Source organism: Ptychodera flava, chromosome 20 (genome assembly GCF_041260155.1).
Source record: "Ptychodera flava strain L36383 chromosome 20, AS_Pfla_20210202, whole genome shotgun sequence".
NCBI lineage: Eukaryota > Metazoa > Hemichordata > Enteropneusta > Ptychoderidae > Ptychodera > Ptychodera flava.
Genome location: NC_091947.1, coordinates 36425187 through 36445531, shown reverse-complemented (window position 1 = coordinate 36445531; position 20345 = coordinate 36425187).

Below are 20345 nucleotides of genomic sequence, written 5' to 3'. Positions count from 1 at the left end.
TATCATTGGCTATATTTGAAGTCAGCTGATCTTATCAGCTTTTATCCTACATGTGATTTTTTTATTTTATTTACTGGACGGCGACAAAAAATAAGTGGAGAGTAAAAAATTATGTTCATTAGAGGAGAGGGTTTGACTATATAATGTCGCTAGTCGACAAAATCAACAAATTAATTGATTAGATTATATTAAATATTAAACAAAATGAAGAAAAATTGCTCATTTTCTCTTAGAAGACAGCAAACATGAGTTTCACTTAAAACGCTGACTATTGCATTAGAGAATCGCCATCGTCTCATACATGTCTTGATATTCAAACAACTTACAACTTTCGCAATATTCCTCTAAAGGCAATCTGTGCCCTTCGTCAATGAAACTTTCAATCATTCTCTTTCAAATTAAGAATAAAAATCAGGGATAACCATGCAAAGTGTGAGAAAAAATTACCTAACGTTTACCGATATTTGAAATTCAAAACGGCAGCGAAAATCGATAGTCAGACGGTCGTCAAGACACCATCTACATAACGATACCCAACTATACAACCATGTCCAAAGGTGCCGCATATATACGTTTTGTTATTATCAATCCACCTATCCGCCGTGAATTTACCGTTATAAAAACGCCACTCTGTACCGAGAATTTGGCAAACGATTCTACTGTGTGATTTGCCTTGCCTGATATCGTTTGTAATAACTATTATATGACACCAGGACATTGATGGCGCAAATAGTGCAATCTAATTGACCGAAACGTGAAAATAACCGTGCTATATTCGCAATATAGCACGGTTGGAACAGTCAAAGCTCTCAGCTAGAGAAAAATTCCCTTTTGACATTTCACGCCAGAATTTCAATTTGATATTATGATATAATAGCAATAAACCACCTCAGTAACTGGTATACCACTCGATTTTGACCAGTTTACATATATAGCGATATATAAGCACTCGCTATCGCTCGTGTGCACGTATGTCGTTAACTGGTCAAAATCTCGTGGTATACCGCTTGGTGTAGTTTATATATATATATATATATATATATATATATATATATATATATATATATATATATATATATATATATATATATATATATATATTATATATATATATGCAATCGTTCCGTAACGAGAAATATCGTAACAATACAGAGCTATCAAAGTTAGTTTGCGTGGTCAATTATTGACAAGGCATCGAGTTACTCTAACACAAGTCATCGTTGATGACACAGTCCCGCTTGTCTGCTTGGTTATGATCTTTGGTGTCTTGGTTGCTGTGGAATGACCTTGATGCAAATTGCATGAGGCCTATGATTTGCAAACTCCGAATCCGAATCCGGCGGTACAATAATTAAGCTAAAACAATAACAAAGTGGTGGCGCTATCACGCGACGAAAGTCGACAATGTCCTTCGACATTAAAAACTCGCGACAGAAAATCTGTGTGAGCAAGAACTGAATTCATTCTTATTCTGTTTTGCTCTCTATGTATAAAAATGGTATTTTCTGTTCTGGTCTGTCTCTGTGACAAGTTTTTTTTCCAAATTTGAACAAAATCAGTTCACAGATGTTTGATTTATGGTTCAAAGACATAAAAAATTTGCAAAAAAAATGACCGCCTTGCGGCCATATTCAAACTTTTCGCAAAATAACTTTACATGCATATGTAGGTCATAGTGCTTTGCCTTTGTGCCAAGTTTGAACATAATCAGTTCATGCCGGGGTGTTTGAGTTAGGTTCAATGACATAAAAAATCGAAAAAAATGTGGCTGCCTCGCAGCCATATTCGATCGTTTCGCGAAATAACTTGACGTGCATATCAAGGTCATAGTGCTTTGCCTCGCGGCCATATTCGATCGTATCACTAAATAAATTGACATGCACATGTAGATCATAGTGCTTTCCTTTTGTCTCAAGTTTGAACAAAATCAATTCACAGATGTTTGAGTTAATATTCAAAGACATGAAAAATCGCAAAAATATGGCCACCTTGCAGCCATATTGAATCGTATCGCAAAATAAATCGATGTGCATCTGTAGGTCATAGTGCTATGCCTTTGTGCCAAGTTTGAACAAAATTGGTTCCGCAGTGTCTGAGAAAATGTTGATGATGGACGGACGGACGGGACCCAATTTATATAAGTCCCCGCCGGACTTCGTCCGCGGGACTAATAAGCAAGCTATGTAGTCTTTGTGAATCATAAATCTACACATATATCAACGCTGACCAATCTACGCTCCCAGCTGGTTTCAAAATTCCGCAACAAAAACAAATGTTATTTATCATATTTTAACACCACCTGGAAAAAGAATAGTTCGTCCCGACAATATAAATCAGAGAACAAGCTTAGAGCTAAGAATCTTTTCACGTCTGTCTGAAGAATGCAGGATGCATGAAACTTAAGAAACATACATTATTGCTTTGTACTTGAAGTAATTTGTGTGTGTATGTTTGCGTGTGTGTGTATATATATATATATATATATATATATATATATATATATATATATATATATATATATATATATATATATATATATATATATATATATATATATATGCTGACGCAGGAAAGTTGCCTGTCTACCGCCAGTGAAATCATTTACGAATAGCTTCGTCGGATGGCCCATCAAAGCTTGGACGAGGTGAAACAACTGTCGCTTGCAATAAATCGACAAATTTGCAAGTGTTCGCAAAGTAGCCAATCACACAAGTGCAGAGCCCTCGACGGCTTACACAGTTTTTGTCATATTTTGTTTCTTCCTGTAATATCGGTACTCGATATTTCTACACTCGTACAAATGCTATTTCAGTTCTTTGTTAAGGGGTTATTTGACTTTGAAATGAAGTCAATTTCTGATTAGCAAGATATCGATAAAGTTTAAAATGTGTAAAATCAGAAGTATTTGGGCTGCTGTAAACTCATTTGTCTGTTTGCGATGGCTTTCATGCTTATATTGATTTTACCCGAATGAACACGTTTCATCTTTTGCATAGTGTAGTATGCTTCCGATCTTACACTTGTTATATTGTTGTACATTATGAATACATACTATATAAATATACTCTTCATAACCATGGTAACAGGAAACTGAAAGTCAACATTATTCTATTTGTGAAAACTCTACGGCATTCGTCCATGCTGCCATTGCATCTTTTGCCAGTCAATGAACCATCACAGATTTCTACGCGTGGAATCTTTTTACCCAATATAAGAGCCATTTGCCAACCGAAACATTACCGTCAGTCGGAAATCATGGCATCGTATCTCTGGTATAAGGTGTTAATTATCGGCACAATTTTCAGTACATTTGGTAAGTTCTTTTATAGCTTTACTGATCAAAAAAAGAAACTTCGATATATTGTCGAACTTCTATTTCCTGATAGTGAAAATATTGTTTATGCTAATCCAGTGAGATTTCTTCTTCAAAAAAGATCAGATGCTTTTCGTTAATCTACCATATCTGGGATGATAAGAAAAAAAAAAACTATTCCACTATACCAAAAATAATTTGTTCACGTTCTGATTCATAAACGAACTTTCAGGTGTGTTTCTTGGCTACTGCATCGTAAAGAGTCTGTTGTTTAAATTTCCGACATTCAACTGCAAAATTGCCGTCACATAAGTAAAGTGTAGACGTTTTCTTAAAATTGAATTTGTGATATTGTTGTAAGGCCTATCGTCAGTGGTGTCAAAACCACCAGTGGGATCATGTACAAAATGATTCGGATGAGAAGCCAGCAAATTTAAAGGGACGAAAGTGTTAAGTTTTGATGATTTTTCCGTCACTTTGTGTTCTAAAAGACATGTACATCTTCGTCGCTTACGTGTACTTCTCAATGTGTAATCTTTGCAAACATCACACATCGTGTACAATGTTTAAACATTATCGCTGAAAAAGGAATTTCAGTCCGCACTCGACAAAAGTGACAGACATTACACCACAGACAAATAGAAAGACAGACTAGCAACGGGTGTTGTTTAAGATGTGAAGCGCTTAAGTAAGCCCTCCATTTTCGCCTCGCCTCAGGTTGCTCTCGCCTCTCTTTTCCGAAGAGTGCCGACCATGCATCCTTCGGTAATTTTCGGATTTTCGCCAATTTTTAAGCGAAAGTATGTTCGGCAAAGTTTGTGTTGTTGTTGTCGTGTGGTGCCGAGCGGAATTGGTGTGCGGCCGAAAACGGGAAAGTTTTGAGCTTCGGGAAAGTGAGTTTTACCATTTTAAAAATTCCTCTCACATTTTATGAATATATAATAAGTGTGTTTGAACCAAATTTGAAAGTCTTTTATCGATACTGTCTGGTTTTACTCAATGGTTTACGGTCAGTCATACCGTCTTTTAAAAGTTGGTCATGGAAGGACGTGTTTATGAAACTTCTGGCGTGTTATGTTTTGATTTGCGTGAAGCAGTGTTTCTGCCCTGAGAGCTCAAAAAGTAAGGGACGATTCAGAATTTACTTCCAGGGGGGGTGGAGGATTTTCAGGGGGGCCACCCATTTTTCCCAAGAAAATTTAGGGGGGCCAGACAAAAATACCACAATCTTTTAGGGGGGGCCAAGGAAAAAAAACATCAATTCAATATTTGCCCGGAATTTCTGATCTCTACAAAGAGAACCATAGACGCTACCTGGGTGACAGATAAACTCAACATGTTTAGTTAAACTCCTTTAGCTGCCAAATTCGGTAATATTCACAGTGGTTTGTTTTATGCATCTACTACAGTATCTTGTTCTCCTCCCTGAAGCGTCATGAAATGTCCAGTATTTGGCATGTCAATACAAACCATACAGTGAACAGTCAGGGTTGTTTTTGTTGAAAAAAGATCTCAGATCAAGTCCAGACTAGAATTCATTTATCAACAATAACAATGGTCATTTATGTTCACACTGGTATGTTGCTAAATACAGCATTGGGTGTTCTATGTAGTGATAGAATAACAAACAAATGCTGATACACAGAGATGAACATTGAACAAATGCTAAAAATTACAGCAAATGTCTTTTTAAGGTTGGGTTTACCTTGTAGCTTGTAAAGCAGTTGAAAGTTGCATGATAAAGAAGTGTTAATTTATGCAAATGTATGCAAATCACCCCGATTTCTTGGCTTCTTTTGCCTCCCAATTTCAAAATTTCCACTCCGGCTGGGTCAAATTTTCTGAAATTTCAAATTATGTTTTTAAATGCTATATAACACAACAACTATCAATTGGTTTGTTTGGCAATAAAGCTCTTACATTTTAATAAGAGGCATTTTGAATACTGTCTAGTTTTCGACTTAAATTAATTTTTATCATTAATACAAAAATTGAGGTTTTTTACCCCAAATATACACCCACTTCATCCTTTGAGTAAACTACTGCTACTGCTACTCTTCTTTTCTGCTCCTTTTTTCTCTTTTCATTCTCATCAATTTTACCCTTTCTAAATTTTTAATGTTCTACATAACTTTTTACAGTGCTTACATCTACTATAAACTTTTTGAAAATAAATTTATGGCTGTCTCATCTTCAAGGTGCTTTCAGCGAATAGTTTTTTAATGTTGAAAATAAAAATATTATGTATTACTGTCAAAAATATACGGTTGAAAAATTTACAAAAGGGTTGATTTTCCAATAATCCTGTATGTGCATCCAGAAGATCATGTGGCACTGCACCAATGCTATGGTGTCGGATTGTTGAAATATTGTGTACACAAGAAATTTGCTGTAGTCCAAGAAGTGATCTCAGTGTGTATGAGGCTAGGAGAAATGTGGATAGGCTTACACATTGTGTATTGATGCTAATACTTGTGTCCCATTCATTCTGATATGTATAATCAAAGATTTCACAGTGGCGGCTGGCAGAAAAGGCAAAAAAACAAATTAACATGTATTGTTTCGTGTCATCTGAAAACATGCGCATCATGACTATTTTAAAATTAAAGTTTGTTAAAAAATTTGAAATATGAATGCTCTGTCAATTTCGAAAAATACTGCTGACAAAATGTGAATTTTGACTTACACAGGGTTATCTGCATTTTATATGAACATTGGATTGTGAATGGAATGAGCAGAAAACATGTGAATTCATGTTTTGGATAAGGTGTTTTGTTCAAGAAATGTTCTAAAATATTCCTCAGCATTGTTGCTTCAGTGGCAGCTACTTGGTTTTATGACAACCAAATTAGAAAAAAAGAGAAAATTAAAAACAAGTTGGCTTTCACCAATTTAATTCCTAATGTTTAAAACTTTCACCGCGAGTCTGCAAATATTCAGCATCATCAAATAAAAATGTATGCTGAACGTGTGCATGTACATCTCACTTTCCAGAAATATCTGGATATCTGCAAATGATGTACCATAAAACTTCAAGATATATATCACTTTGCCAATTATCTGCTCCTCTGATTTTCTGTTCACCATTTCTAACTGACATCTTTGCTTGTCTTTGTGTGCATCATATGTATCAGTGAGACATAACGAAAAAAGTATTCATATTTAGTAATTAACTTTTCTTCAGAAATTTACAACCAGATATGTTTATTGCTACCCTTTCCAAAAGTGTGCCACTTGCAGTCCCTGCAAATCATTCTTTTTATAGTCATATAACCCTGAAATGATTTGTTATATTATCGATTAAATGTCCACTACAGTTCCTGCAACTTGTTAGACTGGATATGTCTATAGGCCTAATGTATAAGCATGCATGTATATATTAGGGGGGGGGGGCATGGAAAAAAAACAGGAAAGATGAGGGGGGGGCCATAGATTTTTTCTATAATTTACTAGGGGGGGCCATGGAAAAAAATCACCGAGAAAATAGAAAATCCTCCACCCTCCCCTGGAAGTAAATTCTGAATCGTCCCTAAGTATGGTTGCTACGCGACTGGCAGCACGATGCTATTTCGATATCTCGTCGTACTTTTCGCATATCTCGTGCAATTATCAACCACGAACAAAGTCTCCAAAAATCTAACACCTGTGAAGCTCATTTTAATATGAAATGGCCACAGTCTACCGAGACGACCATGGAACAAAAGGCATGCCGCGTTGCTAGTCTGTCTTTCTATTTGTCTGTGATTACACACAGATATACGGACTGTATTGACAAGTAGGGTACTATGTATTTCGATATGATTATGCGAGTATACCAAGGAAACTTATTTTACGAACAGAACAAAGTAAGTTACGGCTACTAGGCTTTAACCGATCTATCCAGATATACGGAAGAGAGAAAGAAGACGGAGAACGATTCACAAAATAAAATTGTTCGACGATGAAATGATAGTATTAGAACGTAAGAAAGCATTATGACAATGATGAGCTTTTAGAAATCAATTTCGATAGAAAACATTTACTTTGGATCTGGAAATTGACTACATCTCATATCTGTTGGAAACATACACAAATGGAGGTTAATCGAATTACAATACAGTATTAACCGTGTAAAATATGCGACATGTATCTCTGTGGGGACGGGGTGTTGCCTTAGAAACGATTCTACATACGTAACATCAACAGAAAATATAGAGTATTTGCATTGGCATTCCTACTTAACTCAGGTACATTGTGAATGGAGCATTTGCTGTGCAAGGAAAACGGAGAATCAGAATTCGTCAACGTGGCTGGCATAATATCGACACCGTACGCATCTCATTTGTACCTTAGTTCATAGACAGTAGTTACTTTTCATGCTTAGTCATATACGTATCATGGCAGTTATGAATTTTGTTGAGAATGTGGTCAACAGTTGTGAACAATCGGCGTGTACATGGTTATACACAAATAACAATAAATGATGTGAAACTAGGGCGTAGAAGAAAAATAGAAATACACTGTATATCGCTGGTACATTTTAAAGGATTGTTGAACGTAAATGAGTATGGTGTCATTTGTGCGTGTCATAACTGTCCGAAATTTTTTATTATCGGTATTTTACTGTCCTCAACGGATTTGAAATTTCTGATAAATTTTGCCAAGTTGTGTTGTTGCAGCTTTACGAGTAACATGAAATATTCCCTGTGAAATATACACTTTTCCCGACGTCACCAAAATGCAGATATGCAAATTTACTTTCCCGGTTGAAAGCGCACTTGTAGCATTCCTTAGTGAGCGCTGGCTCATCGGACAGACCATGCAGCATTTACATTAAAATTGATTGCTTTACATGAAGGAATTGTACCGCAAAAAATTGCAGGCTACCAAAGTTTATGTAAAAAGAATAAAAAATATAAACTTAGATATGACTTTTGACTTTTGACGAAGCGCGTATTTGCGGTATTCTCCAGTCGCAGCGGTGTTATTGAGTACATCATCATATTGATAACAAAAGCAACAACAAAGACTGCACTAGCTTAATTTGTGTCGTCACTTCAAAGGGTCAATTTTTCGTCTTTGGCGAGGGTCTCTAGATGACATCCATGGTTTTGATGACCATGGCAACCAAGAAGTTATGATGATAAAGTAATAGCTATTTACAATGACGATGATGATGGTGGTGGTGATTATGATAATCGATACTGATGATTAAAAATTATGTAACAGTCGTTAATTACTTTCAATTTATCATCATCATAGTAAACCTAAAGTAATTTCTACCCTAGCTCCTCGTCCGTCCAGCTGTGCATGCCTCTACAATGACTGGTTAGACTACGGTACAGATGGTTGCTGGAAGTTATTTGATCAACCAATGGGTTTCAACGAGTCACAGCTTGTCTGTAGAACACATGCTGCTTATCTGGCTTCGAATTTCAAAAATTACCAATCATCGGTCACTTTAATCTCCGACATCATGGCATACTATGGTAAGTCGAACTGGTCTATCTAAATGCTAAGTCAATTTTAAGGGCCACAGATAAAAATATGTGTATTTCCCAATGCATTCGTTATACAACATTATTTCTTTTATCATCCATGGATTACTGAATCTCACACTTGGTAAACATTTTCTGCATAGCAACACATGTGAAACGGGAGATCTATCAAATACTGCCTTTCGTTACAGTCGTTTGGCATGCTCTTTGTAGTTGAAAGGTCACACAGATAAGGTTGTTCATCCTTTATTTTATTTCTTTACTCCGAGCTGCAGAGTACCGTTCGGGAACCACCTAAACCCAGTTTAACTTACTGTCCCTTTGTACTGTGTAGCCAACAAGTGATCATATTATGGAGTCATAGGTCTTATTCGACGTCTTACGGGGTCGTGATGTTTTTTCTTCATTTAGCTCAAACCTTAGATGAGATTTGTATTAGTTGCTCGAGCCCAAATTGACTTACTAAATTGATTTGGTATACTTCAAAGTGATGTATTTGATTTCATTTTTAAACAACGCAAAACCTATCGATCGTGACACTTTCACTGACTGAGTTATCGTGGATGTATTTCTCAATACCTCTGAAATTGAGAGCGGGATTAAATGTTAGTAATACTATTGCGTTCATCATATATTTTCCTTTGACCGGCAATCCAAATGTAAATGGATTTAGGCCACAAAAATAGTATGTTTCCAATTCATGCTTTTCAAATTATATCATAGGTAGGTTGGGATTCTTTTCTTTTCTTAATTATTTTCTTTATTGTTGTTCGAAAGTCCTCTTGTGATAAACTGAGTATCGCTGTGCAACAATAAATAACGTTACAGATCCACGAAGTTTTGACGGATTTGTATTTCGCCTTATTTTCGAATGTTTTTTTTGTATATTTTTCCTTTCACGTTTACGAACGGATTTAAAAAGTTCAGGGTCGGCGGGTAAAATTTAAAGTTAGTCGGGTAACCGGAACCACTCGGCTTTTTTGCCTTGGCTTTGCATTTCTCACTTTTACTCTCTGGCAATATTGACTTGACAACAATATTCATTGTTAACTTGTGTTATGTAGAATGGTCTGGCAACGCATGGATTGGGATAAGACGACCATGGCCATATACAGCGGAAGTTGATTTCATGTATGTGGACACATCTCCGTTGCCCTTTACAGCTTGGCAAGATTCAAATGACGCGTCAGACACGAGCCTTGGCAACTGCGTCCTTGTGAATTTCACGGGTCATTGGCAACCTGCTCCCTGTGGACAAGCTAATAAGTTTCTGTGTAAATCCCCTGCAGGTAATCTTAAATCTATACGATTCGGAAAGTAACATGTCACATGTCATATTAAATCTGGGCATGTAATATTCAATCTTTTCAATTTGGAAGGCAATAAATACATAATTGTAGTATTGCTGCTAAATACACGCTCTGTATGTCTCTGCTGTACGTATGCATTCCTCTTTTTACCACACTCGTCCTCCCCCTCTCACTCTCTCTCTCTCTCTCTCTCTCTCTCTCTCTCTCACACACACACACACACACATATTCGATTGTCAGTAATACGATGACGATGCTGTTGATCACGACAGGCTTGACCTGCCCTCAGCCGGATACGCCAGAGAACGGGATTATAATTAGACGTGAACCCCCGCCAGATGAAATGGTGGAATATGCATGTAAAGTTGGCTTTCGGTTGGAAGGAGAAAGCGTTATCACCTGTTCTGCATCCGGATGGTCAGCTCAGATACCTTCGTGTATAGGTAAAGCTCCATTATTTAAATTGCCTCATGAAGACAAGTTTGGGGCCAATCATTTTAACATTTGCCGGGAATTTTTAAAAAACATTGCAGCTGGCAATGCGTAACAAGATTACCACTGCTGTACAATAGGGCGTAACAAGATTACCACTGCTGTACAATAGGGAAAAGGTATACTTCCGCTATACTTGCTATACAAGCTATACTTGGCTGCCAGATATATCATGAAGCTCAAATCTTCTATTGAACTGCCGTCTACTGTTGTGAGCAGGTAGCCTTAACAAATACTGCATTTCTCAATCCCTGACTCTTAGCCTAGTTCGTACACTGCACGTCCTTTGTTTCTATGGAACCATTTGACAACCTAACTGCTTTGCTGAGTTCATACACTGCACGTCCTTTGTTTCTATGGAACCATTTGACAACCTAATTGCTTTGTTTCTATGGAACCATTTGACAACCTAATTGCTTTGCTGAGGGGGAAATGATGATCAACCCTGTCTTCAGGAATTGTTTTATTTAACCAACATAACGCTGAAAGATAACTATAAGCATAACAAGCCGGAAACTAATCTCTGCATTTATTCACAATGAGTTACATATGCAATATCTGTAGCTCTAAACTGATGGGCCGTCAATATTTCCTTTGTCTGTCAAATAAGTATACGAAAGAGCGTTAAGGATTCATAAAATAAATCTATAAATATAAAAGTAGCACATGTTTGTATCATTTTCTGGATTGGCTCACATCGCAAAACTTTAACATGTGATAGCTTGACCCTTTGTAATAAACTAACGGAACTGCCTCTGAAAGTAATTTGACTTACAGTTGTGCACGGACGAATAGTTTGCGATTGGATATTTTGCAACTCATGAACACGAATTAACATAATTTACTTGAAACAATTATATTGACCACTGGGATTTCAGAATTAATAACTAAAAGTTGCAACTTGTGAGTACAAGCTACATGGGTAAGTGCATTGTTACGGATAAATAATACGTACCTCTCTCGTACAATATTGTGTTAGATTGGATTATTTACATGTATTTTAGCTTGAAGAATTTTTCTTATAGCCTTAATCAGACAAAAATTTTGCTTCAATGTCGCATTTGAATAAAATGCCGTCATAATTAAAGGCAATGGCTTTTGGACCTAAATAATCGAGCTCCCGACTACATCAAATGCTTTTTCTCTTTTATGAAAAGTTTTTCACGACAGATAATACCGACTTAATTTAATTTAAAAATCACGTAGACTCAATAGTTTTATTAAATTCATTCGTTAGCTTTGAACTAGATTTCAGCTGCTTTTCTATTTTGTATCGAAGAAGCATTTTCACAAAATCGATTTTGTAGGCATTTATCAACCGATTACCAAATATGCATGAATTGACAACTTTCTTAAAAGATTTACCTAAATTCTGCTTTTGCAGTAAGTGTTTTACACAATTTCATTTTTTTCCGAAACCACAAAATGTCGGCTTCTTTCAGAGACAGTAACGAAGTTATTCTCGCAAAACGTGTTCCTCAGCTGTTTCTTGACGGTCGGTTTGGGTAGAAATTTTTAAATTTTTCTGTTCGATTGGCATTTTGAATAGGCAGGCGGGAAGAAGGATCCCACTAGTTTTTTGGCGACGAAGTTACGTAACTGAGGAAGCTTATAGAGTTTGGAGAGGCAAAATTGACGTCATTTCCGTCAATAACTTCCGTAAAACTATTTTGTCACACCACGTGATCAGTGTTATCTAACGACTATAGCATACCATTCACGCTGCACACTCACAATCAGCGAAAATACCAGATCGTGTTGAATTGACATTATAATTGAACTTGTGAGCGTACGTGTGAGTGTATTGGCTTACATGAAAATGCGATAGACAATGATGTATTTACGTTAGAACGTCCATGCTCGATCAAATTGTTTTTGTTCTGTCAGTGTAAATTACGAGATTGGTGGATGTTGACGGACATCTTGCGTGCGTTTGGTTCTGAGAAAGTGACATGCATGTCGTTTCGATCTCCTTTTTACAGTGCAGGGGAGAATGAATTACGTTCCTCATGGGTTTCAAACGTGTCAAAAAAATACGAAGTTTTGAGTGGATTTACGATTTCGTTTGTAAAATTACGAGCGAAAATTTCAGCTTCCCATTTCATCGGCGCGACCACAGTTGCGAGTGGAGTGATACGTACCGGCCGCCGCGTACTATGCATTATTATATGCATAGTACGCGGCGGCCGGTACGTATCACTCCACTCGCAACTGTGGGCGCGACCGTGCAAGAAACCTCAGTCTCCTACTACCTCCATGATCACATGTTGTACCACACGAACTTGCTGCGAAAACGAGCCCTGCCACTCCTTGACGTGTTCTGCTTGGAGTGGGGACCAAGCTACCCGAGTGGCAGAGGCTACGGATTCGCAGCAACACACGAACATGAAAGGCCGGCCTCTGAAACACTCAGTGTGTAAGCGTGTGGAAATTTGCGTAGTGTTTTTTCTCATTTAATTTGGCAAATTATCAGCAAAAACCTCAATAATTCAAGGTAACCCTTTCTTCTCAATCGCTTCCTGGAGTTTCAAAGTCATACCAACGAAAATGAGTGAAAAATTTTTATGCAAAAATCATGCAACGGCGAGAGCATTAAGGTAGCGACTCAGGTTCATTGTCACTTATTTTCAATCCTTATTTTCACACAGAAGACGTGTCACACACCCGACATGTGGTACTTTTCTTATCTGCTCGGTCACCGAAGAGTTCAGAAAATTTGTTAGTTTTCAAAAACAGTGCGCATACGGCTGTTTTACTCAAAAACACGTGTTTTTTAGTTTTTTACTCAAAAAAGTGTAAGTACAAATCTCCAATCGCCCTTGGTGATCTGTTTGCGGCAATCGACGGCTGGGTATACTGGGCAAAAAATCGTGTCCGGATTTTTGAAATTCGCTTTTTGTTTTCGCACAATGCGCCTTCAAAGTGTCAACTTGACGTTTTTTGCATAAATTATCGGCCTTTGTTCACGTTTGTCAGGATATCTTCACTTCCAGGCCCTTTATCGGAAATCTGAGACACGTTCTTTCAGATATATTTATTCACTGTCCACAGGTGAAAAATCAGGCTAATCTGTCCAGGCGCCGCCGACTTATACTTATTTGAATAATGTACGCACTGCCAAAAACGGAACTGAGAAATCAACGATTTGTGAAAACGACCTATGCGTCACACATTGTGGCCAAGAAGTCCGAGTCGCGCACCATTTTCTGCGAATTTTCTTACACCAGGACTAAGTTGAAATATTTAGAGTCAGTTTTGGGAATTTTGAATATGTTTAGGATTGCAGATCGAGTGAAAACTGGCAAATGCTTAGTGCCAGCAGTGGGTGGTATTTACACAACAAACACAGAGGGGTACTTAGCGATTTAATCCATTTTTGGAACGTTTAACTAGCATATTAACTGTATACTGTTGTCTCAACGGTTACAATCTGGTTACCAGAGTTCACAGTCAGACGAAGACGTCGAAACTTGTGTAAAAAAGTCTATCTGATCGAGACCTGTGTGCTGTCGTCGCGCGATCGCGTCGGGCATTCACTTGTTCTTGACTCAAGTTGTCTACTTCCTGTCTTGCGATCGGCAATTTATGCATGTTCTTTGTGAAAAATGATTGTCAAGTTCATGTTAGCGTCGACACTGTGCGAACGGGACGTCACTTGGTAGTTTTCCTACCTCAAGATGAGACGAACACATGTAACTCTTGACAACATAAAATGTTTGTTGTATTTTCTTAGCTTTTGCACCGCACTGCAAACTTGTTGCCCTTGAGAGATTGACTCGTGTAATTTTTTAAAACTTTATTTATATGTGTTCTTGTACCGATTTTATCAAACTAATAATAATCACGCCGTAGCGTAGAACAGTGCAGGCTGTCATCGACAGCGTGTTCCGAGAGACAGAGTATCGGACTAGTCTACAGTGGAGTCACTCGACTTGCGCAATACCAGCGCACACATAATTATTTCGGAGATTTTTACTTTTAGTCAAACTTTTGATGACTGACCTCATATAGCAAAATTGCTAGTTTCAGCACTTCTAGAAGTTGAGCCGGGTTTGTTTTACCTTCAGTGTTGAGGTCCAGCTAGCAGCTGTGGAGTCTGCGGGTAATTGATAAGTTTAGACAACACGCACACAAGAATCATGTGAACCCTCGCAATTTACGTTGGACGTAATTTAATTTTTGGGTTATATTTAAAGAAAGAAAAGGCATGATTTGCATTTCGTTTCGAAAAATTAGCAGATCGGTGAACTTGCTCTTGTGAATCTGCATTATGTGTGTATGAACTCCTGCACTCGCTTTGGAAACTCCTTGACATAAATGTCGCGTGATGTCGGGTACGGCGTTGCTCAAGGTTTCTCAGCAGACACGAAAAGACGATAGAAATTGCACGATAGAAAGATGAAACTTTGAGTTTAAAAATATAAAAGAACACGATACAAACACCAAGCATGTACAGCGAGAATGATAAAATTATCGCAACTAACAGAAGTTTCATCTCGCTCAGGCTAATTTTTGGACTCGGGTATGTAATCAGCATAGCCTAATATGTTCGAAAAGCAGCGTGTCAAATACTTTCATAGTTGTTGAACTGAGCACGTCTCCGTTATCGTCTGCGTCCTCGGCCAAATCTGACTCTTCACTGCATTCTTGATCGTTATTGCAGGGAGTATGAGCCAAAGTCGGACTGTTTTACATTTAAATCGACCTTTGCGCACGTTGCCGTCTTTTTCAGGTCCGCTTTTGTGGACCTCGCTTGCTTTTTCGACGGTACGGAGCGCGAGCGCCGGCTTTGGTCTGCTCGACGTGTTTGCCGTACCGATACATGCGGAGTTCAAAACGCTGAGCATAACGTTGAAGCTAGCGCATGCGCACTATACCGCCAAGCCTATACATAATCTCTGCGTGTTTATCAAAGATATCGTGGTCGGTAATCCGCGACCGTTAAGACAAAAGGGAAATAATGGCACGCGGTGTAGCTGATAGTTTGCCATTTTAGTAATATTTCAGGAATTTCCCAGTATGATGTGACCAACACCTTTCCCCAAAAGAAAGACCACGTGTCAGTGGTTCGAAATTTGAAATAAAAAAAAAAATTGCTAAAATTGACCTTTGAACCTGAGTCGCATCGTTAAGCGTAAGCGTATAGAGACTGAGAGTATTCATACAAAAATAGCCCATGATATGAGCTTGGTTTTCCTGTTTTTCGTTTGAATTTTGGCCAAATAGTCGCTTTTTAGCGGGTTTTGAAATTTTTAGAGCATCTAAAAATATTAAAATGACTTTTCATCAACAAACGAAATAAAATAGTAAGAAATTCAATTATTTATCTGCAAAATAAAAATATTTTTGGCATGCTGAATCATGCAGCTAAAAAGTGAACAATCAATGTTTTGGACGAGTACATACGTGTGAGTGATTTTTCGCGGGGATTCCCCGACCGTTCATTGCTGTGACGCTCGAATACGCAGTCAGTTTCTGCACAGTCCCTCTATAGAGGGACTGTGGTTTCTGTGAAACGGGATGAAATTTTCTTTCAGGCGAGGCGCGCGTTTCAAGTTACTCTTGAGAAAAGTTACTTATTTATCAGTTGTTGTTTTACTGTTTCATGAGACATGTTTCTGATTCAATCACTTGTTGACATGAAAAACAACGATATTTAGTACTCTTTTTCAACAGACTTTTAGTAGTAGCCGCAGTACAGCAGTCAAAATACTATCGTTTTCAAACTACATTTTGAGTAAACATTGTAAATGAACATTCTGAACCATCGTGTAATGTTATGCTTGGAATTTTGTTGCTTTTGAGGTTTATTCGTGGTTTTTTGTTTCTTTCCATCATCAAACATTTACAAGTAAGCTTGTAAAACTAGCCTTAAATCACTTAAATTAGAATTATGTGTTACTTTCTGGTTTTGTAATATGTAAAGAAATAAATAATTTGATTTATTTTGATCCTTTCCACTTATTGGTATTTTTTTCCTGGTTTAAAGTTACTAATATCTACAATCTTAGAAAAAATGAAACGATCTACAATCTTACTAGTAGTAGTAGTAGTAGTAGTAGTAGAAAAAATGAAACGATTGATTTAATAAAAGAAACTTATTGTGACACAGTTCAGTCATTGTCATAACTCTGGTTCAAAATTCAGTGTGCTATATATCTTGGCAGTGCTGAACTCCTCTGTCATAGTATCTGCAATTGAAGAATTACTTCACATAGAATAATTTGTAAATGTAAATCAGTGCTGTTGAAGATTATTTAATTGTCAGGGTGTTGCCAAATCTTGTGTGTATATAAGTATGTCCGGTTCTGAGATGAGCTGTATTGGCATACAAAAGGAATTTGTTAATAACTGACAATTTAATTAATACAATCAATTTTGAAATTTACTCCAAACTTTTGAGACTGAATTTGTAACTTTACTACTTTGCCAAATCTTGTGTGTATATAAGTATGTCCGGTTCTGAGATAAGCTGTATTGGCATACAAAAGGAATTTGTTGATAACTGACAATTTAATTAATACGATCAATTTTGAAATTTACTCAAAATTTCTGAGACTGAATTTGTAACTTTACTAAGAATTTTCGGAAGCTAGAGGGGAAACAGACATGCCAGTGTGATGGGCGGACCAGAAAGTCCATGGAAATCAAGCAGGTTGTTCTTACATGAACATTGTTGTTTGGTGTGTTGATTTGTAACACACTATGCTAACATGTTTCAACACCCAAGGAAACATTTGCAACTTTATAGTCAATGCGACATATTAATAAAATTATTTTAATTTTGTATTGGAATATCACAAAACAATGTTGTGATCATCGCATTCCAGCTAGCTGTTATGAGTAAGCATGTGTACTTGGCTGAACCGATCAAGTTTCTGCAAAAACTCATTTCACCATCAATGACAAGCTAAAGTGACGTCTTTAATAAATGTGTCCATTCAATATCCAAAGAAAATCAAGGCTATCAATGACACGAAGAAAGTTTGTTTAGAATTATATTTTCGTTTTAAACTACAGTTCTTTGATGCAGTGTGGTCGTCTGGCAATCCATCATCACGGCAGATGTAGTGCATGCAATACACAGTACACACTGTCCAATCATGCGTGCTTGTTTTCCTGTTATAATTCAATTGGGTCAGAATTTTGTAGCAAGGAACATACAAAATCTTGCAGAGAAATCAATTTGGATGATCTATGTTGATCTATGCAAATTCCAAGTTTGGTGGACATGTGAAAATTATGTTTTTTGCCTTCATGTACAAGATGGCATGTTTACCAAGCTGGACGCTCACTGCTAAAAAAACAATAGGTTTTATTACAGTTTCACATTTTAACCTTTTCTTTGCATCTTTCTCAGCAACATTCCCCAAACCTCTCTCCTTGCATCCCTACCGCTAAATGTACTGAGGAGAACAGTGTCATATCATTGACGCTATTTTTTATTCCTTGTTTATCGATGGGAATTCCTGAATTATGAAGTGTCGAGGGACATAATCAAATAAAGGCAATAAAGCAATAGGGACAATGGTGGTTTGTTGTCTGCTGTCATGCCTCATTGTACAGTTGCGTCTCATATTCGGTGGGATTTGTGCCGGAATTTCTTGCGTTAAGGTGAATTTTGTCTACTTTTTAAACAAAATAACATTTTCATTGCTATCATGATATTTAAAATTTCTCCTGTACATTATCAGAAAATCCGAATTTACTTTCTGACCGATGTGACCTGAGTGAGACCTATACAGGTAGAGCAATGTATACTCCAGTTATGTTCATACCTGGTACGTATTCCCCTATCTGTGGGCTACCGCTGTGGAAATTGCAAGAAGAAGGTTTCATGTTTGCACGCTTAAGTGACAGCTGGCTGACCAATGGACTGTCAGAGGTTGGTGCAAAACTATCTATCAATTCTGTCATTGAATAATTCTAATTGGTGTCATCTTTGCTGAGTCCGTCAATAGGTGGTTTAATGCTGTGATCTGGGTTATTGTATTTCTGTGTCTCATCTGTGCCATGATATTGAGTCAATTGATTTCAGTGATATGATTTACTGATCCCAGTTTTCATTATTGGTTAACACGATTGGAATTAATTTGGGATAATCAGATCTTCATATTTTCCAAATTTCTCAAAAGTGTTAGGTGCCCTATAGCTGAATGTTGCAATATTACAAATTACTTATGAAAACAAGGGTATAACTTAAAAAGAAAAGATGGTGAGCTTACATTCGCAGATTAAACCGACATGACTTTACCATCTAATGATATCAAATTAATTCCGATCCTATTGATTTTTGATAAGCAGCGAAGTAGTTTCCTTTGGGAAACAGTGTAGCTATGTAAATAAGCCCAAGTCTTTAGGATGACGGTGCAATTTCATCTTGTTGTAATATAAAGTATTGGCCTGGCAAACGCGATGCATTGTAAAGGCTGTATTGACAAGTTGAACAGTTGACTTTTAGACATGATTTCTTGAGAGTAGAACATGAAACTGTATGTACTTACAAACAGAACAAAATTAAATAAATGGGAAATGAAAACAAAAGCTCCAGGTAATCGAGACTTTAAAAGCACAGTAGCCATGATCTTGAAAATTTTTCCCGATTTTTGTTTCAAGTGAAATACCTTGGTATGTTGTTGACATTAGTGCTAATGAGTATTCCAGTTGCGTTATCGGTACCATAACGCAAATAAGATGAAATTCTGTGACTCACGAACACAGTGACGGCATACGGAAGTACTTCCTAAGGAACGTATTAAAATTACCGGAAAAGTAAACCTCGGGCGTTTTGGAAGGATCATTGTTACAAATTTATTATTCTCTTGTCAGATCAGTAGACTTTGGTGGTAAATTGTCACTTACATTATTAACACTATTATCATGCCAACCGTCACTACCACCAGATGTTTAGGCAATAAACCACACACACCAACGGTATACCACGAAATTTTGACGAGTTCACGACATATGTGTACGAGCGATAACGATTGCATATTTGGGATGAACTGGTCAAAATCGAGTGGTATTCCCGTTATGTTGTTTATTGCCGTTACATCATAATATTAAATTGAAATTTTGGCGTGAAATGTCAAAAAGGGAATTTTTCTCCATCTGAGAGCTCGTGCCTGTTCCAACAGTGCTATATTGCAAATATAGCACGGTTATTTTCATGTCTCGACCAATCAGATCGCGTATCTGCGCCATAAATATAACAGTATGATATAATATTCGACATTGATTCCGCCATATTGCTTTCTGTTGACAGATGTGTGGTATTTGTATGGAGGTCACAGGACCTACTCAGATACCGAATCTTGTGAAAGTGGTCAGTGACTGCCTATCCTGTGGTGATGATGAAATTGGATTGGATTTGACACCCTTTGAGAAACTTAGGGGTCAGAGTTTACTTCTTCCTGTAGCACTTATTTCGAAATATGATGCAACTTGGAAGTTGATAGACTGTCCTGTCCTTGGAAATACAATAAGATTACGGGTATGCATATTTACATACACAACTGTTTATAAATGCCGCTTGGATTTTTACTTGACTGAAAGTAGCCTGGTTTACCAAAGCGAATGAACATCTTCAAAATTTACTCAGAAACGCATTTGTGTTTTTATCTAATAGTCAAGAGTCCTTGCTGCGTTAAAACTTCTAAAATGTTACATGTTACATGCATATAGTAATTCTTAATCATGATACCAAGTTCCCCATGTGTCTGAATACATATGAATTTCTCAGTCGAGTTCGTA